This window comes from Eulemur rufifrons, chromosome 5, assembly GCF_041146395.1.
Source record: "Eulemur rufifrons isolate Redbay chromosome 5, OSU_ERuf_1, whole genome shotgun sequence".
Classification (NCBI taxonomy): domain Eukaryota; kingdom Metazoa; phylum Chordata; class Mammalia; order Primates; family Lemuridae; genus Eulemur; species Eulemur rufifrons.
In genome coordinates, this window is record NC_090987.1 from 47,380,780 (window position 1) to 47,405,750 (window position 24,971).

A 24,971-nucleotide genomic window follows, 5' to 3' on the forward strand; every position below is an offset into this window, starting at 1 on the left:
CCTCAGTTTCTTAGCTATTTCTTTAACCTGGCCTGATCTAATCCACCATCATCTCCTGCCTGGAGAATTTTCATAGCCATTCTTTACTCATCCCAATCTATTCTCTACCCTACAAACAGAAAAATATTTTCAAAACGTAAGTCTAATCATATCACTTCCCTCTCAGCACCTTTTAATGGCTTCTCATTGCTGTTAGGACTAAACTCCAAATCCTTAGCCTGGCGTACCTGATCTGGCTCCTGTCTCTTCAGAGATATCTGACCTGTTTTTTTCTCCATATTCAGTATTCTGCATCCATACTGGCCTTTTCCTGTTCCTTGAACCTGCTGGGTTCTTTCAAATCTCAAGGTATTTGCATGTTGGAATAAGCATCCCACCATTTCTTTGGATAACTCCTATTTATGTTTCAGGTCACAGTTTATATTTCACATCCTCAGGCTAACTTCTAAGAGGATGTTAGGTCCCCACTTTATATAGCATTTACCCCAACTATAAATTAAACAATTATTGGTTTAATGTTTACCTCATTTATTAGCCTGTAAGCTGCAGGCCTGAGTCTATTTCACCATTGTGTCACCAGTACCTAGCCTGACACATAGTTAGTGCTCGGTAAACACTTATTGAATGAATAGGTGAGTGCTCCATAGTTCTTCCCTGAGGTGCTCACAGTCTAGGAAAGAGGCTTACACAGCAACCTGAAATTCATGTTACAGTGTAATTACGCTGCATGAAAATACTGACTGACACTAGGTCCCAATATGTGGTGATGTTAGAGCAAATATTTAAACTCAAATTACATTTTCATTACATTGAATGAACAATAGGAAAGTACACCTTAGACATTTCTTATGCTCTCATAACTTTGTGAAACATATTGAAGGATAAGTAGAGAGAAAAAGAGCTTCCCTATCCAAAGGCAGTTTTTGGGAACAGCTTTTTAACAAAACAACTGTTAAATAAATCGGAGGAGTTTATGCTTAAAAATTGTAAACCAGTCCCTAATTTTAAAATATGCTTGTGTCATTCAGTAAACAAAAGGATCTATGAGAAAAGAAACATAGGGTATATAAACAGACTTTTGTCTAAACTGCTTCTCACACCACACTACCTAGGCTACCACCAAAAAGGCCCAGGATGTTAAACCCATAAACAAATGAACAAAAAAATACTCTCCATCATTCAATCCAGATGTAACTCTGGACAACATTCCACACACAGTGACCTCTCAATGAATCCTACTTAATATTGTTTTCAGTACTATTTTAATATACTTGATTAAATTAAAGCTTAAAGTGATATTTTTAATATTTATCAATGCATATTTATCTCCATATCCTTCACGGGCACCATAATTCTCTCTTTGGTAGAGGTGGAAGGAGAGGCATGACCTCGACTACAGGGAGAAGAGTTATCACATTAAAAACCACAGCAAAGGATTTAACAAAGGAGTCAAGAAGAAGAAGAAATAAAAATGCACGGAACCTAGCAATTTCCTCATTAAATACTGTATGATGAAGTGTAATGGGCTGAATCAATGGTGAATTAGGCAGAGAGCTATCCATGGGGGAAAAGAAACCCGCAAATTCTACAACAGTTCACATTATTGCCTCTAAGAGAAAGGAAACCCATGATTAAATTAATGTTTTTTTCCCAGAAAATAATCATATTTTTCCAAGAATATCTTACTTGTAATTTGGATATTGAGAGAATTAGATTTCAAGAAAAAATGTTCTCAGCTCTAAATGACTTCTTCAGAGACACCATCCCTGACCATGTTAGCCTTTCCTGCCTTCTTTTTACCACTTATCCTGAAATTAGTTTACTGGTTTATTTGCTTATATCAACTGTCTCCTTCCCTAGAGTGAGGACATTTACCTCATCTCACCTGTTCACCACCGAGCCCCCAGCAACTACTAGAGCAGTGACTGGCACCTAATAAATACTCAATAAGAATGTTTTATGAATGCATAAAGACTAATAAAAACAACAGCAATTAATACCTATAAGCATTTTAGAGGATCTTTACCACAATGCCGTGAGATAATCACTATTTCATTCTCATTTCATATCTTGGCTTGTCTAAAATCAATCTCTAATCTTCTGTTTCTAAATATTAGAAGCTACTTACTCTGTCAAGCAGCATGAATAACTCCTAATTTATTACAAGTCTTCTCTGAAAAACTTTACTCAGGTAGGAGTAAATCTAATGTCAAGGTTCTTTTTGCCAAAACAAAAAAGAAATAGAAAACGTTCATGTAAACTAAAATTATCTGAATCATGAATAATGCTTCGTCCTAACATGACACTGTAGTAAGACGTCCTCACGTGATCAAACACACAGTTACTATACGCAGCCAGAGCAAACACTGAGGTTGCCTACCCGGTATCCAGCCGCCTTCCTTGTTAACCACACCTTGATTTTGTTCAGGGCAGCAATGTGCCCAGCTAAAAATGCCATCTTTCTCAGCCTCTCTTACATCCAGATGTGGTCACTTGACACTGTCCAGAACAGTAAGACCTAAGGAAAGGCATTGTGAGGACAAATGCTTCTCTTTTCTATTAAAAGGATGAAGACAAGACTGGCGCTACTTGGCCCACTTCCCCCTTCTTTGAACTTCCCGGAATGTGAATGTAAAAGCTCACGAGATGACAAGCACAAAGACAAAAGCAAAAGTGTTTTAGGAAAGAAGAGAATAAAGACAGACAGAGCCTGGCCCTTGACACTGCCAGCCTTGGACCAGTGGTCTGTCATGTAGGAAAAACAGCCCTCTCTTTGATTAAACCATCAAAAACAGATTTTTGTGTTACTTGCAGCTAAAAAATTCCTAGGATAAAACAGCAATTTTATTTTGATTTTCCTTTTGTGAAATCAAGCAATTGTCCTTAAAAAAAAAAAAAAAACTCCTAGAGTTGCATATGGATATTAGAGCTATTGTCATGTAAAGATGATGTACAATACCAAGGCAAAAATCAAGAAATAAAAGAGGTTATACTCATCTCTAGAAAATGGGCCATTATGTCAAATGGCCCAAACTGGTGACTATAAGTGATGTAAATGAAAAGGCTTATTATTCTACCCAGAATGAGTTACAGACTGAGATCATCTTCCTCCTTTTGAGTAGGGTGCAGTTTCCTCTCAGAACTGCGGTTTTATTTGGTATAGAGATGACCAGGGTACAGTCATAATACTGACACTGATTGAGGCAAATTAAGATGATCTATCCATTTCAATATATATATGAGTTCCAGATTGATACTGGCCAGCATCAAAAAATAAGAATCAAGCAGCAGTATCCTTATCCTTGGTTCAATACTAATTACTCACTACTGGAAAAGTATTTATTTTGACCTCATTCATTTAACAAGTTTATTTTTTTTAATAGAGAAATGATATTAGCATTGGGTGGTAATATCTATCCACTAGCGGTTATAGAAACACTGCTTCTTTGAAAAGGGAACAGATTTAAACGTCACTGGTAACAGATAAGTTAAGATGTTTTACTTTTTCTTATTTTTAAAATAAAAGTAATCACTGAGGATTATTCATTGTGTGCCTGTTCGGTGCCAGACGGAATTCCCAGTGCTAGAGCTGGGGAAGCAAACCAAATAGAAAGACCCCGGCCCCTTGGAGCTTTCCTTCTAGTGCCAAAGACAGGATAAACCATCAAATAAAAGACATCATATGAAGTCAGACAGTGATGGTGCCAGGAAGACCTAGACAGTGGGGTCAGGAAGAGAACGTGATGGGTGGACATGGGGATGATTTTTAAGGCAGAGCAGTCAGGGAAGTAGTCATGGTGTTTGAGCAGGATCCCACACGAGGTGAGAGCATAAGACACCTGGGACAGCGGCCAGAAGGCCAGTGTGGCTGGGGTCACATGGATGATGGGAATGGTGGTGCAAGATGAGAGCACGTGGCCCAGGGAAGGAATCTCCTGTTTACTCTTGGTTGGACGGGAGGCACTGGGAGGTATTACGTGAATCAGTGAAAACACAGCTACGGGGCCCCCATCCTTTGAGAACTGTTTACTTCTTCTACTGGAACTTGTAAAGAGCTTGAGGCATTGTGACTGGGGCTGGGGCAGCCTTGGGACGGCACTCACACCTGCTAGTTACAGCCCGGGACGAGATGAGATCCGCAGGAGCAAGTGTTGATGGAGAACAGAAGACGCCTGAGGACTGAACCGTGGGCAATGCCAACAGGCAGAGACCGGCACGGAGTGAGAAAGGAGGCTGAGAAGCAGCAGCCAGGGCAGCAAGAGGAAAGGCAGGAGGACAGCCTGGGGGAGTCACGTGAAGACCACACGAGGGTTAAGACTCGCACGCTGGCCTCTGGGTTTGGCATCCGTAGGCTGCCATGGCTGTGACAAGAATGTTTGCAGTGAAAAGATGTCAGCATGCCTCATGGAAGCTCAAGAGAGAATGGAAGAGAAAAAAGAGAAAAAGCTACAGTTTAAACAACTTTTTTGAGAAGTTTTTATATAAAAGGTGATATTAAAGTGGTTATAAAAACTGGGTGTATGCCCCCGGAAGTATTTTCATTATTGTTTTTGAGTGATGATGAGAATGTTTCCACAGAGGGAAAATTTGATACTGTGGAGAGAGAGGGTGTGATTGCAGGGAAGAGCCCTGGAGTGGGCACGCAGTGACAGGCCTCGGTGGGGAAGGGCTGCCGGCAGGAGCAGGGCTGTCACCAGCTCCCTCGGAAGGGAAGGCAGAGCACACGTGTGAAGATGAGGGGGTGCTGGTGGACCGGATGGGAGGAGGAAGACCAATTTCTTCACTGATAGCTTTTATTTTCTCAGCAAAATAGGCAGCAAGGTCAACAGCTGAGATCGAGAATGGGGCAGGAGAGCAAAAGTATTAAATCTAAAACTAAAAATAAATAAAGCAAACTATTCAAATATGTACATGTCCCCATTTCAAATAATTAAGCTTTTACTATCTTTATTCGGGATCGGAAAGTTTTAGGTTAAGATCCTGGTTTTTTCCCACCCCACCCCCCAGGAAATTTATATTATAATTTGCTAAGAAGATTTAATGAAATAATTATCCTTGAATGTTGGGGAATGCAAACAGTAAGCATTATCTTTCAAACTGAAATTGTAGGTTAATCATACCCATTCTCTGTCTCCTAATTAAATTAGGAGCAATAAATACCAGTTGTGCTGTAATAATGAGTTTCTCAAACAGAAGAAGAAAATAGTATAACCAAACAGCAAAGTCACTTGTACTTGGGTTTCAGGCCATTGTATGTCATGATATATAAATAAAATAGAACAATAATTTTGTGAAATGGAAATGCAACAAAAGAATCAATAAAGTTCCTAAAAATGTGAATTTTATATTTACTTGATGATCTAGAAAAATCTTCAAAGTATTAGAGTGGCAATATTAGTAGAGAAAGATAGTCTATCTACCTAATGTAGGAAAACATTTAGAAAAGTTGTAGAGTCCTAAAGAAGACCAGTGAATGTAGCAATACTTATCTATCACATAGAAAAAATCCTACAGTAAGAAAAGAGTGCAAAGGCAGTAAGTCCCTTTCATAGATCTGGCAGAGCTATGGAGCGGTTACAGCAAAAAGAAAAACATGTTTTATGGGGCTTTGTTTATTATTTAAAATGAGACAGAAGACCACTTATTTAATAAAGAATTGGCAAAGATCATCTTAGCAAAACATTGTAAATGCATTTATCATACATTGAGCTTTATGTAAAAGATTATAGTATAGTGTGCAATTGGTTAATTACACAAGGGTCCCATAAACAGATGACCTCATGTTTAAATATGGGTACAGTATAAAAGAGACCAGGTGTTCGATGGAAAATGCAATCATTTGACCTGAGTGTCTGGATGAAGCACCTTAGAGCCAGCTGTGTATTAGCAGGAGATATTGTAAGGATAGGGACAAGAAAGTGAAGCAGGTACATACATAGTTTTTAAATGATATATGGACAAAATGACATTAAAGAAGAAAGGAAAAAAATGGAGCTTCAATTTCAGATATCTCTCCAAACATGTCATATATTAGTATTTTAAAGTAAAGAATTTATACCACAGTTTATACCTCAACTATTTAAAGACACAAAACTAGGCTCTTTTTGTATTACAGAATAGGCCTTTGTAAAATATATAACGCAGTTTTGATCTTTCAAAAAAAATAGGAAAATGACCCTTTTATTGATCTCTCTGGAAAGGATAAAATTGTGAGAGGCCCAAGTAGATAATGAGGAAGCACAGAATTTTAAGAGTAGACAAAGACTTTAAGGATTATTGGCACACACACAAAAATATTTTACAAATAACTAAACAAAATTGAATTAAACCTACTGATACACTGATAGCCTTATTGTGAAGAACTGAAGAGTAATACGACAAGTGTAAGTATTTAATACAAATACTACTTGACTAGATAGCTCTGTTCCATTTTTTCCATTATTTTTAAGAAAGAAATAAGAATCTGGGATCACAATAGGTGCATTTGTTTTTAAACTTCATATTTTATAATAAAAAAATTTCTTTCAAAGAAATTATGAAAAACTAAAACTACTTTCTTACTTTCTTTTGCCCTGAACCTCCTTTAGCCTTTTATTATATATGAAATAAGCTTTAAAAAACAAAACAAAACAAAACAACAAGGAAAAAAACCTACTTTGGTACTTGGCTTACGTAATGAATTATTCTCATCTCACCAAGTGACAACACTGCAGAGCCACCCCGTTCTCTCTCTTCCTTCCTCTCTCCCTCCTGCCCCATCACCTTAAGCAAAGTGATACTAAATTCAAGCCCAAAGGATGGTAACTTGTACCCTCCATATTCCCAGGACTTTTCTTACACGAAAGGAGACACGGGACAGGCCCAGAGCACATCGAGGGAGCTTAGAAAGCGCTTTTGAGCTTCCCCAGTCCTTGAACTGCTTTCTCCCCCTTTTACCAAAAGAGCAATTTAGTACATTCCAGTTTCTCTGAAGGTGTCACACCTAATTTTCTGACTAAAAAATCAAACTAACTAGTTGCTAACAGAAATGTCATCTATTCTCATAACCAAACTTACATAAATACAAAAGTTCTTTAGAATGAAACAGTCTCTATAAATCCAGACTCCCAAATGGGGTGACTGTAACATCTTTCCAATAAGCTGAACAGTGTATCTAATGCAGTAATTATGGCGTCCACAATCACTTTTCAAATTAGCCTGACACGGCTGCAGTAGGAGTTTCCTTGACCAATAAGCTCTGGGCCCTTCTTAACAGAAAATGTTGTGAGCTGTTTGAAAAGCTCTTAAAAATTTTTAATTACATTTCTCCCCATGGCTTCTGCCCTAAACCTAACTCTACAATTCATGACATTCCCTTATTGAATTACCTGTGAATAGACTTGGCAGAACTGCCAAGTTTCTGAATAGAAGGAAATATTCCACCCTGATGTCTGTAACAGATGCTTCAGTGAAGTGGAAGGAGCAGAGAGCCTCCTCGCCGACACCCCTGCACTGGGTTACCCTCTGTGGCTTTGGACTTGCCTGGACTGTAGAACTGGGAAAGAAGGGCAAGCCCGCATGGGGTGTGTTTGTGCTGCCCACGGGAGCTCCATGCAAGGAGATGCAGTAGACCCGACTTCCTACATGCTGAGCGATCAAAACAGCAAACAGCAATGCTCACTTTCACCGTTAATATGCAGGTGCTCCATTCAGAGAAGGAGAGAAGGCTCCCATGACCATTTACCATTCAAATCCTAACGTGCCAATGGCCACGTGAGCATCACAGTGCCACAGACCTCCTGGAGTGCCACCTCAGTACAGTCTAAAGCAGCACCAGGGTCCACAAGGTCAAAGGCCGTGGACACAGCAGGACCAGGAATGCCTGGGGGTCTACTAGAAGGCCTGGCATACAGAACTGGAAGGGACTCAAAGATGTCTAAATATACAAATTTCTAGGTCCCACAAATTCAGAATTGCACAGGTAAGCTTGTGAATCTTAAGTGTTCTCCATCCAGGCTGGGAACCACTAACCTAGTGCACTCACTTATTTTTGTAAATAAAATACAAGTTTAGAAGATCATGTATATTATGTCAGCTCATAAATCACATTGTGATATTCAGGACAAGAATTCAAGGTTCCTAAGTTGCAGATCTGTGCTCTGTGCACAATAAGCAACTGCTATAATCATTTTTTTTAAATTTTAAATTATTTGACAAAGATTATATATATTCAAGATGTAAACTATGATGATTTGATATACATATACATTATATAATGATTACCACAATCAAATTAATTAACACATTATTTACCACCCATGCTGTACATTAAATTCCCACAACTTGTTCATCCTATAACTGAAAATTTGTACACTTTGACCAATATCTCTCCATTTCCTCCACCCCCCCATCCCAGACTCTGCTATCCACCATTCTACTCCTTTCTTCTATTAGTTAGACTTGTTTAGATTTTATATATGTGAGATCATATAGTATTTTTTTTTCGGTGCCTGGTTTATTTTACTTAGCATAATGTCTTTCAAATTCATCCATGACGTTGCAAACAGCAGGACTGCCTTCTTTTTTATTGCTGAACAATATCCGTTGTATATATACACCACATTTTCTTTATCCATTCACCTGTCAATGGACACAGGCTGTTTCCATATGTTGGCTATTGTGAATAACGCTGCAATGAACATGGGGGTGCAGGTATCTCTTGGAGATACTGATTTCATTTCATTTGGATACATAACCAGAAGTGGGATTGCCGGATCATACGGTAGTTATAATTTTTAAGGGATTCTTATAGATTCTATGTACTAGTAACAGTTAAACTGAGAGACAAATCAAGGACTCAATACAATTCACAATAGCTACAAAGAAGACAAAATACCCAGGAATATACTTTATAAAGGAGGTTAAAGGCCTCCACAAGGAGAGCTATAAAACTCTGCTGAACAAAATCACAGATGACACAAACAAAAGGAAAAACATCCCATGCTCTTGGACTGGTAGAATAAACATGGTTAAAATATCCATACTGTCCAAAGTGATTTACAGATTCAACACAATCCCATCAACATATCAATGTCATATTTCACAGATCTAGAAAAAATAATCCTAAATTCATTGAGAACCAAAAAAGATCCCATACAGCCAAAGCAATCTTAAGTAAAAAGAGCAAATCTGGAGGAATCACATTACCTGACTTCAAATTATACCACAAGGCTATAGTAATCAAAGCAGCATGGTATTGGTATAAAAGTAAAGACATAAACCAATGGAACAGAATAGAGAACCTGGAAATAAAACCATCCACCTACAACCAACTGATTTTTCACAAAACAGACAAAAATATACCCTGGGGAAAGAAAGCCCTATTCAATAATGGTGCTGGGAAAATTGAATAGCCACATGTAGAAGAATTAAACAGGACCCCTATCCCTCACCATATATAAAAATTAATTCAAGATTGATTAAAGACTTAAATGTAAGGTCTGACAACATAAAAATTCTAGAAGAGAGCATAGGAAAAACTCTTTTAGACATGGGCCTAGGCAAAGAATTTATGACTTAGATCCCAAAGATAAATATAGCAAGAACAAAAATAAATAAATGGGACTTAACTAAATTAAAAAGCTTCTGGACAGCAAAGGAAATAATCAACAGAGTGAATAGACAACCTACAGAATAAGAGAAAAATATTCACAAACTACACATCTGACAAAAGACAGATATCCATAATCTACAAAGAACTCAAACAAATTGGCAAGAAAAAAAATTTAAAAAACCATCAAAAAGTGGGCAAAAGACATGAAGAGAAGTTTTTCAAAAGAAGGTAGGCAAATGGCCAAAAAAACATATAAAAAAATGCTCAACATCACTGATCATCAGGGAAATGCAAATTAAAACCACAGTGAGATACCTACTTACCCTTATCAGAATGGCCATTATTAAAAAGTCAGAAATGATAGATGCTGGCATTGATGCAAAGAGAAAGGAATGTTTATACACCGTTGGTGGGACTGCAAATTAGTACAACCTCTATGGAAAACAGTATGTATATTTCTCAAAGAAACAAATGTAGACTCACCATTTCACCCAGCAAGCCCACTGCTGGGTAGCTACCCAAAGGAAAAGAAGTCATTTTATCAAAAAGACATCTGCACTGAAATGTTTATCAAGGCAATTCACAACTGCAAAGCTGTGGTATCAATCTAAGTGCTCTTCAATTCATGAATGGATAAAGAAAATGTGGCATATATAATACTAATATATACCACGGAGTACTACTTGGCCATAAAAAGGAATGAAATAATGTCATTTGCAGCAGCTTGGATGGAACTGGAGACCATTATCCTAAGTAAAGTATCTCAGAAATGGAAAACCAAACACCACATGTTCTCACCAATGAGTGGGAGCTACACATGGTACACACGGGCACAAAGTGATATGAAGGACATGAGAAACCAAGAAGTAGGGAGAGTGAGCGTGGGATAAAAACTTACCTACTGAGTACAATGAACACTATTCTGGTGACAGGTACACCAAAAGCCCTGACTTACGCATTATAGAAGATACCCATGTAACAAAAATAATTGTATCCCTTTAATTCTCCTTTAATTAATATTTGGAAATAAAAAAAAAAAAAACCACAAACTGCTGGGCTCCACCCCCAGAGCTTCTAAGTCAGTAGGTCTGGGTGGAGCCCCCAAATTTGCATCTCCAACAAGTTTCCAGGTGAGGCTGATGCTGGTGGTCCGAGACCCTACTTTGAGAATCATTGGAACATCTCTGTGGTTGACATTTCAAGGGTTCTGTAATAAATACTTCATATATTTTCTCACAAAAAAGACTCCTTCCCTGGTTTTTTACTCATTCAAGTAGGTTATGAAAAATGATTTTAGAACAATACAATGAATGATAACTCTTAGTTAGACCATGAGTCACCATCAGCCCCTTGGGCTCTCCCACCCTCTGCTTTAGGGCTACTTAACAAATGAGATATGTTGCCAGGAAGCAACTTGTTCTTTGACACCAACTTCTCAGACTGCCTGCTGTCTTTCCTGCTTTCTAGACTTGGTCAGTCTGGGCCATAAAAAAAGCAAATGGCAGCTGATGAACAGCGGCCAGCACGTCACTGACTTGGAGTCTCAGTTTCTTCAACTTCAAAATGAGGGAATGTCCAAACTGATCTGCTCAACACGGTTCTTTTAAACTATTGAATAATGAAATGAAACACTGACTATGGTAGCTGTTTGTAAATTCTAAAGGAATTTGTTTTAGATTGTGTTCAGTGGAGTTGTGCCAGAGGTCTCTGAGAGCAGCCTGTGGCCCACCCAGGCCTCCTCCAGAGCAGCTCTGCTTCAGCCTGCTCTTAAATATAGGGGCTGTGGAGAATTTCAGTTGAAAAAAAGGTTCTGTTGCTAATGAAGATGAGGCTAAAAGTTGAATGATAGCACTGTTACCTCCACTCCAGCCTGGGCAACAGAGTGAAGCCCTGTGTCAAAAAAAAAAAAAAAAATTGGGAGCTACTGCCAATTGAATATTTGTTATCAGATAAAAAACATCCCTGGAATCATGACTTTTATCAATGGAAAAATATGGAGATATATATATATATATATATAGGCTATTTTATTTTTTTTCACAAGTGTTTTAGAAATTCATCTATTAGAAGAAAGCAGGGTAGGCCAGATTTCTCAGAGGAGAGCCTGCAATACAAACAGCAACAGCATTTTGGAACCAGAATAAGAATCAGATGAGCTGGCTTTGAATCCCGCCGCCAACTTTTAGCAGTGGTATGACTTTGGACAATGTGTTTTCAGGCTTCGTTCCCAGTTTCTTCAAAATAAATTTTATACAAAATAAATCTTGCCTTGTTGTGAGGCTTAAATGAAAAAAAATAAAAATAAAAAAAACCAAACCTTCTTTTGCTATTTGTGGTCTTTTATGGTTCCATAGGATAGTTTGTTCTATTTCTGTGAAAAATACCATTGAAATTTTGATAGGGATTACACTGAATCTGAAAATTGTTTTGGGTAGTATGAACACTTTAACATTAAGTCTTCCAGTACATGAATATGGAGTATTTTTCCATTTATTCCTGTTTTTTACAATTTCTTTCATCAATGTTTTATGACTTTCAGTGTACAGATCTTTCACCTCCTTGGGTTAAATTTATTCCTAAGTATTTTATTCTTTTTGATGCTATTATAAATAGAATTATTTTCTTAATTTCTTTTTTGGATAGTTCATTGTTAGTGATAGAAACTGAACTGACTTTTATATGTTGACTTTGTATTCTGCAGCTTTACTAATTAGCTCTTACAATTTTTTGGTGGAATCTTTAGGGTTTTCTATATATAAGATCATGCCATCTGCAAACAGAGATAATTTAACATCTTCCTTTCCAATTTGAATGCCTTTCATTTCTTTTTCTTCTCTAATTGCTGTGGCTAAGACTTCCAATACTATGTTGAATAGATGTAGCAAAAGTAGCCACCCTTTTCTTGTTCCTGATATTAGAGGAAAAGCTTTGAGCTTTTCACCATTGAGTATAATCTTAACTGTAGGCTTGTCATAAATAGCCATTATCATGTTGAGGTAAATTCCTTCTATGCCTAATTTGCTGAGAATTTTTATCACGATAGGATGTCAAATCTGTCAAACATTTTTTCTGCATCAATTGAAATAATCATATGGCTTTTTTGTCCTTCATTCTCTTAACGTGGTGTATCACATTATTGATTTGTATATGTTGAACTATCCTTGTATCTCAGGGATAAATACCACTTGGTCATGGTATGTAATCTTTTTGACGTGCTATTGAATTTATTTTGCTAGTATCTTGATGAGGATTTTTTCATCTACGTTCATCAGGGATTTTGGCCTATAATTTTTGTTTTCTTGTAGTGTCCTTAACTATCTTTGGTATCAGGGTAATGCTGGCCTTTTAAAATGAGTTTGGGAGTGTTCCCTTCCCTTCAATTTTTTGAAAGAGTTTCAGAAGGATTGGAGTTAATTGTTAAATACTTGGTAGAATTCTCCTGTGAAGCCTTCTGATCCTGGGCTTTGCTTTGATGGGAGTTTCTGATTACTGATTCAACTTCCTTACTCATTATCAATTTGTTCAGATTTTCTATTTCTTCACGATTTAGTTTTGATAGGTTGTATGTTTCTAGGAATTTATCCATTTTTTTCTAAGTCAGCAGTTTGTTGGCATATAATTGCTCAGAGTAGTCTCTTATAATCCTTTGGTATTTCTGTGGTATCAGCTGTAATGTCTCCTCTCTCTCTCTTTTTTTTTTTTTTTTTTGGTTAGTCTAGCGAAAAATTTGTCAATTTTGTTTATCTTTTCAATAACCAACTCAGTTTGTTGATCTTTTGTCTTTCCTGTTTCTATTTCATTTATTTCTGCTCTAATTTTTATTATTTCATTCCTTCTGATGACATTGGGCTTAGCTGATTCTTATTCTAGTTCCTTGAGGTGAGAAGTTAGGTTATTTATTTGAGGTCTTTATTTTTTCTTAATGTAGGCACTTACTGCTATAAACTTTCCTCTTAACACTGCTATTGCTGCACCTATAAATTTTGGTATGTTATGTTTCCATTATAGTTTGTCTCAAGATACTCTTTGACTTCCATTTTCATTTCTTCTTTCACCCACTGGATGTTTAGGAATGTGTTGTTTAATTTTCACATATTTGTGAATTTTCCAAAATTCTTTCTATTATTGATTTCTTGTTTTATGCCATTGTGGTCAGAAAAGATACATCAGATGATTTCAATCTTCTTAAATTTGTGAAGACTTGTTTTGTGACTCAACATATGATCTATCTTAGAGAATGTTCTACGTATGCTTGAGAAGAACTTGTATTCTGCTGCTGTTGGGTACAAAGTTTTATATATGTCTGTTGGGTCCATTTGGTCTATAGTTTTAACCAAGTCCAATGTTTTCTTATTTATTTTCTGTCTGGGTGACTTGTCCATTGTTGAGAGTGGCATATTGAAGTCCCTGTCTATTTCTTCCTTCAGTTCTGTTAATATTTGCTTTATAAAATACTCAACATTTTTATATGTTCATATGCACAAACTTTCTTACCTCAACTATTCTTAGCTTTAAAAGATAGCAAGGGTAGCTATGCACATCAAGGTAGTCAAATATCTGAAATGAACAGAATGGAGTTCCAGCATGTGTCGAAATTCAAACACATACATACACATACACATGCACACACACACAGAGGAAGAAAAGGAGGGAAAGAAAGGTATTTAAGTAAAAGTATGGGTGATCCTACTATGTTACTCAGGAATGAAATCTGGGCACTAGCCCAAGATGGGAATGAGAGACTGCCACTCTTCTCCTCAGTCTCAGTGTGTTCCTCAAATGTGAGAGTTTTCCTGAACATGGAATGGTCCTGGTGTTTAAAAATGCAGTATGGTTTTCATAAAGCATGACCCTCAACTCATGCCAATGACTTCACCTAATGCTCAACAATGCCAGCTGTTTAGTTCAGTGATGGACTAGGGTGACCCACTCTGCTGAGCTTACAGAGACATACTTCTCAATAATTTTGACTAAACGTTTTTTGTCTTACTCACTGAATTCAGAACCTAACCCTAGAATAAAATATGACTCCACTGTGCCGCTGAATTTTCCCTGGCTGCCTGGCATGCGTACAATTTGGTCAGAGGTGTCACATAAAAGATTCCTCTTCTTTTCTAATGACTTCCATTAAAAAACAGGTTCTCTGACATGAAAAAGAAAATGATGACTTCAAAGAAAATTATGGAGGATATTCTGGTCAATCTAAAAAATATAAGCTGTACATTAAAGAATGAAAATGTCCATAACCATATTTCTTTTACTCTGCTTTACAATTTCTTGGGACAATAAGAGCTTTTAACGTTCAGTGAAACAGTCAAGTAAAGCAGCAATAAGGAGAATGTGAGTTATCCAAGGGGAGTAATGTCTTGGAGAAGAGGGTCAGTAATGCAGAAGAAAAAGTAGTATACTGTCAGCAGGTGTCTCCTCCTTTAAATGACCTCTGACTAGTTGATGATGATAGAAATAACATTAAATATAGAAAATTTTTGTCAAAGACTGAATACAAGTAAAATTAGAAGTATTCCAGAGAATGCTCTAGAGTGGGTGAGATGTAGTAGAAGAATGAACTGCCGACGGTTAATTCTAGCAGGCCACGTCAAATATGGTAGGGAGAGGCTACAAGCTCGTCAGAGTGGTTTTGACTTTGTATCTGCAGCGCCCTGGATGAGAAGCCCCTAAATATGCAATCCTGTGAGAAGGTCCTGAAAGAAAAGATCTCTGGTTCCCATTGCTGGAAGGACAGGTGCAGAGAGCTGCTAATCCAAAGACCACTGTAAAGAAATCTGCTATCTCTTATAATTGTGGTAATCTTATGTGTTGAAGTTAAGTTTACTACTTTGCTAAGAAAAACAAATTCTAATTTTTACTTTATGGTTTGAAATGAATATCAAAGCATGAATGAAAAGTAACATATAAGCCAAAAAGGCTCTTCGTTCCCAAATGGGCTATAAAATTTTCAGTTCTCTAAGTTGGTCATTCAGTGCTCATTGAATTTTAGGTTTGTGTATGTTTTCAACTTCTTGATTCTTGGTTACTTAGAATGCAAAGTAAAATGAAAAAAATCATAATCTTTATATAGCTCTCTTTCATAATGCAAATAGATAATGTTTCTTCAATATTAAATAAATATTAAATATTAAAAAAATTTGATTCCACGTTCATTCCTAGGAGTCAGCTAAAGATACATCTACCTGTAAAATAAAAGTAGGAAGTATTATTATCTTAGTCTTTCTAATACCATGAAAGACAAATGAACAAAAGATTTTCCAAGATGCTAATACCACTAAGCTTGTCTGTAAAGTAACCCCCAAAGCTGCCCTCACCCTCTTCCTATCCTCACCCTGACTCCCAATCTTGAAAGAAGACATTGCTATAAATAAGAAAGCATCTTTGAGAGGAGGAAGTTTAATCTCTTAACTCTAAACACCAGGATATGCAGTAGCCTAAACAGCCACATGCCACCTTCTCTGTGACTCTCTTCACCACTGACTATCAAGCTACGCAGCCAGGTGTTGACAGGACTAGCTTTCCTTCTCAACTGTGGCTTCTGGTGCCTTTATCATCATGGTCACCAACGTAGAACTATGTCCCACAGGACTCTGCAAGTCCTAGCACAGTGGCTAGTACAGCAGAGATACCAAATAAGTCTTTACTCAATTACCACAGCAACACTGAGATAGTAAAACCCTTCCTCAACTGCTCAAAGTTTCTATTAACCGGGTGTTGTAAGGTCATGGAGGGCAGGGGTATAATAATTGCCTCCCCTTCCCTAGAAGGTGTTACAGTCTTCTGAATAGAGTTGAAATTCTTTCAGAGAAATCCTGAAAGATCTCTTGTCTAACTCAGGATCTCCACTGAACAGCCAGACACCGACTTGCGTAAATCTGTGGCCGATACGAGTCATCAATCGGTATAGGGTACGAATATGTTTGGCCTTACTGTCAAAACACTGAGTTATTTCATGACTTTTAGAAGTTAGTATCTTACCTGTTTCAAAGGTCTGTATATTTGCACAGAGTGGTGCCTTGTTTAATACAATCTATAATTGTCTGTACACGGACTGAGACTGCCACCCACACCGCATCTCAGCTGTGAGCACAGACCAGCAGAGAATGAAGTCAGCCAGCTATGATGAGAAAATAATCTGTAAAACTGTTCTGAGCTGGCACTAGTCATCCAGAGACCAAGTTTTAGAGCAAAGTAAATGGATTCTGCCCTCACACCTCCAGAAGGTAGAGACATAGGACAAGCACTTCAACAAGGAACATTTAAAACAGACAATATCATTAAGACTATAAGTACATTTTGAAATGTGTTATTTTTTCTTGATAAGTCTATCATGTAGATCTGTAATTAGGGACTTCTAAAATAGCTAACTTTTTTTAAAAAACACAATATGCTGTAATTGTCTATTAAGTCAATGAGTACTTAGGGACTCTTTAAAACTGCTGATTGCTTTCTTGCTGTATTTTGGAAGAACAAGTACTGAAGAGTCCTTATGAAATTCTCTCAGAATGAAATTGAAAATGTACTGTTACCTGGCTAAGTTAACAATATTTCTTCATGGAAATGACACACATCTATCATCATATTTATTGTTCCATAACTGGATTATAATTACATAAACTCTCATTTTATAATCTAAGTGAATTTCTGTCTCTGACTAAATAAAACTTTTCTAATTCCATCCAGTTTCAATGCTCATTAATGATTATTAATCATTCATTTCTTAATGTAGATTAAGTATTTTATCTCACTTAACAGCATAAACAATGTACCAGTCCATATGGCATATTTACGAGTCATTCTGTTGCATTTATACATCTGCCATGTAATAAACCAAACTGGAAAAAAAATGAGCTATATCTTTTGTCAAGTTATGTTCTATTATGCTTGTTTATATTTAACAGTTAAATAAATCAGCAACATTCTCAAGGTCTTTAACAGAAATTATATAGGCTACATATATTATTGTATTTTGTACTATTATTCTATTAATATAGGCTTTAACTTCATAATAATGCATAATTTAATTTACTTTGTAACCAAGCGTTATAATTACTTCCAAATATAAATCAAAAAGAAACTAAAAAAAGAACAATGATAAAATTATTTAGACTTGGAAGCCAGCTAGGAAATCTCATTTTCTGGCTGTCAACTTCCTATTTATGTATGTTTCCTTCGTCAGTTGTGGAGGGTTGTTTTGGCCCGCGTCTCTCCCACTAGGCCTGACTGGATCAACTCCACAGCCACTACCCAAGAACTCACTCACTCCATGAGGGCTGCAGGCAAGAGCCTGACATGGCCTCTGGAGGTGCGTGTTGACTTGGCGTAAGTGATTAGCCAACTCTGAGACAAAGGGATGAATATATAGATAAATGTTTTTTGGAAGCCAGACCTGGGAAAACACTACCAGAGACGATATCCACTGTCCCTCATGAATTTTACAGTCCCATGGGGACTAATGACAATTAAAATAATTACATGCTGTGATATGCACCATGGAGAAAAGGAAGTAGTGAAATGAAAGTAATAGCGGTGGTTGTTCTTCAGACAGTATGGCTCGGGAAGGCCTCTCTAAGAAGGGACCATTCATGAGACGAATTCTAAAGGGTGAGAAACAATCACCAATTAGAAGAGCAGATAGACGATCCTGGACAGAGGAGATGGCATATGCAAAGGCCCTGGGATGGAAAGATTCTGCATGCAAGAATTGAAGGAAAGGGGTGAGTGTGGCAGACAGAGGTGAGAGGAAGACAAGCAGGTCAGAGGTGTGTATATGAACATTCCTTCTCTCTTCTCACATGTCTCTCTCTGTTCTCATATGCCCCCTCTTCAGGCTGGCATTGAAGTGGGCATCCATTTATAAACAGGGAGCTCCAAAACAAGGCTGGGAGAATACTAAGGGGTGGGCCATACATCTCAAGGAAAAGATCCCACATAGCTACTTGCACACGGCAGAAGGTGAGGACGCAGCAGCGGTCAGTGGCCTAGTTAATGAGCCCAAGGCCATACTTCTGCTTCCGCACAGCCTGTGTGGGACGTGGAGCAGACCCGGAAGTTCTTATGTGCCTCAGTAAGGAAGCACAGGGTCTCTGAAAGGGCTGACAGGTGAGCAGAAGCCTGGGGTCAAGATACAAATGCCACTTACAGAGAAGCTTGGGGACTAGAGCAAACAGCTAGGGTCATACTCCTTGGGGGAAGTATCTTGAGGTATGAAGCCAGGAGACTCAGGAAAGCCCAGCAAGGCTTTCTCCTTATGGAAAAGTAAGGCTCAGTCTTTTCCCTGGAAAGAGCTGTGCACCCCATGAGCTGCCGATTCTCATGAATCATGGGAAGTCGCTGCAGACACTCCAGGTGTAAGGCTGGGCTGCAATGTCATCTATTTTTGGTTTTTGCCACCCTCTTCCCCTCATGCCTCATGCAACATTGCTGATGCTGCAAAACAGACACTGCCATCCCTTTCTGGAAACCCAAATTCAGCACTTTTGTGGCCTGGCCCCAGGATGGGACCTCACACCAGCTGGGTTAGCCGCCTCCCCGTCCAGAGAGCAGGTAATGGGAGGGAGACGCATCGATTATAGAAGTGCATACGCTGCAGGGGTTGGGCAAATCAGGAAACATTCTACCCAGAGCCAGAGACCCACCTCTGTCTCTAACAAGCTGTGCAAATCATTCCGCATCCTCACCTCCAAAAGACAGGTTTGGACCTGGTAAGCTGGACTGTGTCAGCTGTATATTCCACATCCCCAACTTCGGTGACTCCCAAGGATAAGAGAAGATGAATCAAATCACCTCACCTGTTCCTACTAATTTTTATACCCAAGCTGAGAGAGTGGCTTTGTTCCTCTCCAGTATGAGACGCAAGGTGTTCACATCGGAAACGTGAGACCAGCCTGATCTGATGTGACGGTCCCTGCCCGGGACGCTCTGGAGCATGCCACTCGGCGTTCCCTGGAGGGCAAGTGGCTACTGGGCCACTCCACACCTCACCAGCCCTTGTCACTGCATGTCAGCTCTTTGTCATTTCAGAACAAACGCTTTATAGGTACCCTGGTGAGAAAAGTCTTTAGTTACCAAGTGGTGCATCCAAATCTGCATTTAATTAAAAAAATGGATTTTTTGTCTCAAGCAACATCTACCTTATTAGCAGCCTTGGGACTTGTCATATTTTTATTTTGTTGTTTTTATTCCTACCTTAAAGCATTCAAAAAGCATTTCTATGTAATTGAATATTTAATTCTGTTCAACTCTGATTTCTGCAAGATTGCTTAAACAAGGGCTGGAGGGGCAGGAATGGTGACGTAAGAAGAGCCATCTCAGTCCACAGTAGGAAGGAGTGAGTATTCTGGGCAGGGGAGATGTCCCAGCGTGCACAGAGAAGCAGCCGTTTGTGGACTGGCACATTCCCTTCTGCACCTTTCAACAAGCATTTGCTGACATGTGCTTACTCCCCGCAGGAGCTGCAAAGGTGCCAAGGAGCAAAGGCGAATAACACGAAGACCCCGCTACAGGATCTCCTGGCTGCTCCCACCCTCATTCAGCGGTTATGTCTTGAGCTCCAAGTCCCCTCTGGTAGGTGGAGGTGTTCTAGACAGCACCATGGAGAACAAACTGCCAGGTAAAGTCCCTGCTGTCGTGGAACAGAGAGTTTAGTAAGGGAGGTGGTGTGAGAACATAAACAACGAGCATCTAGCACCGCGGTGGCCTGCGAGAATTGCCATTAAGAAAACTAAAAGCCGGTGGGGGCTAGAGATTAACAGGCTATTGCTTGTGGATGGCTTGGCCAGGGAAGGTACCCCTGGGAGGTGACATTTGCATAAAGCCCTGAGAATATGTGGCAGCACCAAGTGGGCGTGTGGCTAGTGAGCTGCAGACCCTCAGGAGGCCTGCGTGTCACGTGCTGCAGAGGCCAGGCTGGGCAGCGCCTCGGCTGAGGGCAAGCGCTTTGAAACAAATTCTGGGAGCCTGGGAAAGCTGCCTTGGATTGTGAGTAAGAAGAATGTAACCGTAACATAACAGAAGGGAGGACAGAATACCGTGGGATGACAAGGATGAGGGGGCAATTCATCCCCCCAAGGACACCAGACAAAGTTTTGGAGAGGAAGTGACACTTGTATGTAAAGAACTTTGTCTTCTCTGCTCTAACGCTAGGAAGGACTGTTGCTAGGCACCGGGGACACAGACCCCACCCAAAGGAAGAGCAGGCATCCCTGCACCTAAGACGAGAAGCAGGAAGAGGACAGAAGAAAGTTCTGCTCCCCAAATCAGAAAGGAAGGAATGGCAGAACAGAGTAGAAGGCTCGGGTGGAGACTGGGTATGTCCACTTGATTTGACAACTAGAAAGTTACTGAACAACTCAGGGACAATGTTTCATTTCCCTGGCGATATATTTAAAATGTGCTCAGATTTTTTTTTTTTTAAAGAACAGCAAAACTAGTTCTCAGTTAAATTTGGCTTATACGGCCTGCTTATCTTATGTCTAAATCAGTACCTCCAAATGTTTTGAACTGCCCTAAATGTTATTCAGTATTCACTCAGCAATTGACAACCCCTTTACGGACAGCACAATCGTCACAAGTATCCAGGGGAAAACGACACTGGTTGTGTAACTTTTAGGAAATAAAGTCAACTCCTAATTTTCCAGATCAGTGAAGAGAAACAGCTACATGGGACACAGATGCGCCTGTGCTCCTCACCCCTGTCCCGCTATTTACCGAAGGGCCACTATGCGCCAGGCAGCTCGGATGCAGCCATTACAGTGTTTAATTTCACAAGCCTGCAAGTCTCAGAGGTAAAAGAACTTGCCCAAAGGCACAGAGTTAGTCAGAGCAGAATGGAAATTCAAACCCAAGTCTTTCTAACTCCGAAGTCCATCATCTTCCTTCTCAAACTTGGTGAATTTCCAAAGCAAGAAACACCGGACATCCCACTGTCCAATGGCATAGACTGTGGGCAAATAATTAACAATGTAGCAGAAGAGATGAGCTCTATTTAAAGAAATTTAATATCAAATGTGACTGGGATTACAGTTTCTAAATGATGTTACTGAAAAGATTTCCAAAAGGCAATCTAGTTAGATGACCAAGGCAGGCATGGTTTTTAGGTTCTGATATTTTGACATCTTTTCAAGGACATTCAGGAAACACAAAAGCAAGATAGAAAGATCTGGACAACTCAATGGTGCTAAATCATAAGTGTTTAATTTTGATTCTAACTGTAGAAAAAGTCCACCATGAAGGATAATATATCAAAAAAATGAGAAAAGGAGAGTTTAATCTGGCAGTAGGGTACAGGGTGGATTGCAGGTGAGCATCTGGGGGAAGGAATGGCGGCTAAGAAGACATTGTCATCACCTGGTCATGCAAAACTGGGCACTTCCCAGTTGAATGGGAACATTCAAGTTTTTACTCTCAAGAGGCTTTTCTCGGTTATCTTTTAAAGAAATTATACTAGGCCTTAGTGATTGAATATCATGGTCTTGGTCCAAATTTACTGCACAAGCATTTCTATGGAAGCTGGGATCTACAACACTGTCTCGGCTCAATTTCTACAATGAGATTAAATGGCATTAGGAAAACAGAAACAAACTAAAAAGACTATCATTTATTGTAAAAGACCTAAAATTTTAATAAATTCTAATGAAATTTGTATGAGAACCAACAAGTTCTAATTTTGCATACACTTGTGCCACTTCTACCTCTGGAGAGGTAACCACTAGTCCAGGTCCAGGGTGATTTTCCAAACCCAGCTCAACATGGCTCTAAGTGGCCTTCCTGGACTAACCTAGAACATTCTGCCCACTCCTTAAAACCACATTAGCACTCTCTATTTAGTTTTTCCTCATCCATAGGAAGCTGTGTTATTTTATTTTATTTCATACATTTGTAAATTGCAGCCTCTTCAGACATAAATTGGAAGCTCACTGAAAAGAAATAAAACATACATATAAAATGCATGTATAAATATGTGTGTGTGTATATATATATATATATATGTATATAAATTTTTCTTCCTTTGTTTCCAAAGCATTTGTTATACCAGTTACAAATATGTTGCAAAAGGGGAACATATTTATAAGGAAAAACAGATGAGAATATACATTAAAAAACTCTCTGCCTCACATTTTCTTATGATCATTCTTGTTTTCACATTGTATCACTACTAGTAGACAACCTGCTGTGATATCTTTTGTAAAAGTTCACTAAAATCAATCAATAAAATAGATAAAGTTCAAGTCAGGTCCCACCTCTATGAAATGATAGGGTAGATTAGACAATCTCCAAGATTTTGTTCCAAGCTGTAAACTTTTAGTAGTCTTTCCAGTGTTTGATCAATAAAGCTATCAAATTATATATAATAAAGTACTAAAGTCAATTGTTGAGTCATCCAAATACAACAAAAATAAAACAACAGAGTGTAAATGTCTGAAAATTAAAATATCTGAAAATTAATGTTGGTCAGATGACTTTTATCTGGTCATAAATGATAAACTACCATGTGTGGTTTTATAAATCTACTTATAAAAATGGAACTATTTTGATTTGATTATAAAAGATACCGGACATTATAGTGAGAAAGTTTTAGTTTGAGTTGTAAGTAAATAAAATCAACCTTTTGACTTAAAATAGCACTCAGAAATAAAAGATGCTTTGACGTGGTCGCTTGCAGAGGCCTCATCCCTAAAACACAGGGTGAGAGTCAAGATGCCCTACAGAATTCACACTGCAGAGTAGGGGCGCATGCCGGCTTCTCACTACAGCCATCGGGCAACAACTGAGGGGTAGGATTTTTCTGTAAAGGAACCTAAGATATAGAGAAAAGCTATAGAAAGGTGATGCACTGTCTTCAGAATCTTAGAAGGCCAACAGTCAAAGCACTATAAGTAACCTGTTTGGTGTAAATGAAGAGTTTTTGGAGAAAATAGATGAGGGTATAGAGGTAAGTAAAGCATAGATTATGAAGGGCCTTATGTACATGCAAAGGAATCTAGCGCCTACAGGATACTGGGCAAAAATAAAGAGTTCTGAGAATGGAGATAATGAGGTGAGGTTGGGGTTTATACAGACTATTTTAGGAAAGAAATGGAAAAAGACAGTCGTAAAGCCACTGCAACAGTCACTGCCAGACCCTCAAACTTTCTTTTGTTGGAGTACCTAGACCAACAATTTGTCGTTTTTACTTTCCAGCGGAAAAATAATTCAGGGATAAATAAATAAAAAAACAATCAGTTTTAGAGTAGGGTTGTATGTGTGCATGTATTTTTGCTTTTAGGCAAAAAAAATTTTGCTTTAAGGCACAGATGATATATATTAAATCACATCACAAGCATGTCTTAAAGTCTAGGTATTTCAAAATCAATAAGATATAAACGCTATGATACAGATACACATAATTATAACCAAAGGCTTAACAAAACAACCTACAATAAGTTATATTAATGATTAAATAAATTTATAACAAAAAATCAAGCACAGCAATAATAGAAAATCAAGACCAAGTGAAGATAGCCAATTACAAGCATATATTGGCCCCAAATTCTAATCACCCTTAATAATTCCCGTAGTATGAAGGCTTGGGGTGGAGTTTGGGTTTGATCCATAAACTTCACGATGCTTCTGAGACATTTGGATAGAGAAGCCAAGTGGGCAGCTTGACAAAGAAGCTGGAGTGGAGTGAAGGGAGCTGTCCCTGTTCCTGTACTGCTGGCCGACTCCTGCCCCAGCTGAGATTGCTCCTACTTGAGAAGTTACTGGCTGAGGGATGCACGTGTAGAGGTGTCATGGGGGTTAACGTAAAGTGAGAACCATCTCCCCAGCATGCTGGGTGTGAAACCAGGGAGAATAAAATGTGAGCTGACCCTGGTCTCCCTTGATTCACATTCTTTGTGTGTGGGCTCTATGCGTGCCAACGCATTGCAAGTCCCACACAGGCTGCACCTTATTGATTTTATAGTGTTTGGAGAGCCTGGCACCATGTAAAACTGTTTATCCAATTATTTAGTCCAAGATTCTTCTCATTTTTACAAGATGTTAAGGAATTCTTTCACAGATGCAGTTAGTCCTTTTAGGTCTAAGGTTCAAGCATCATTAGGCTGACTCAGTGTCAGACATCCTCATTAACAGAATAACATTCTAGCTCCAGCCCAAGAAGCCAAGGGGAGGGAAACAGAAACAGTGTGGGAACAAAACAAACATAAGAATGGAGAACGCTTGCACTTATGTCTGGAACTAGTTATTAGTCATGTCAGCCTAATCAGATCAGAGGACTCCTTCAGACAAAAGAATAAGATATTTTGGTTCGAGGCTCATTAAAATTTAGAGTGGTTAATTTCCTCCTTAACTTTTAAGTAGCTAGAAAGACAGAAATAATGAAGAT

General features: G+C 38.5%; 1 protein-coding gene across 2 annotated transcripts in view; it reads right to left on the bottom strand.

The window, feature by feature from the left end:
* The window catches only part of L3MBTL4 (L3MBTL histone methyl-lysine binding protein 4), a 339,453-nt gene that overhangs the window by 164,292 nt on the left and 150,190 nt on the right, over positions 1-24,971 (bottom strand). The window lies entirely within an intron of this gene.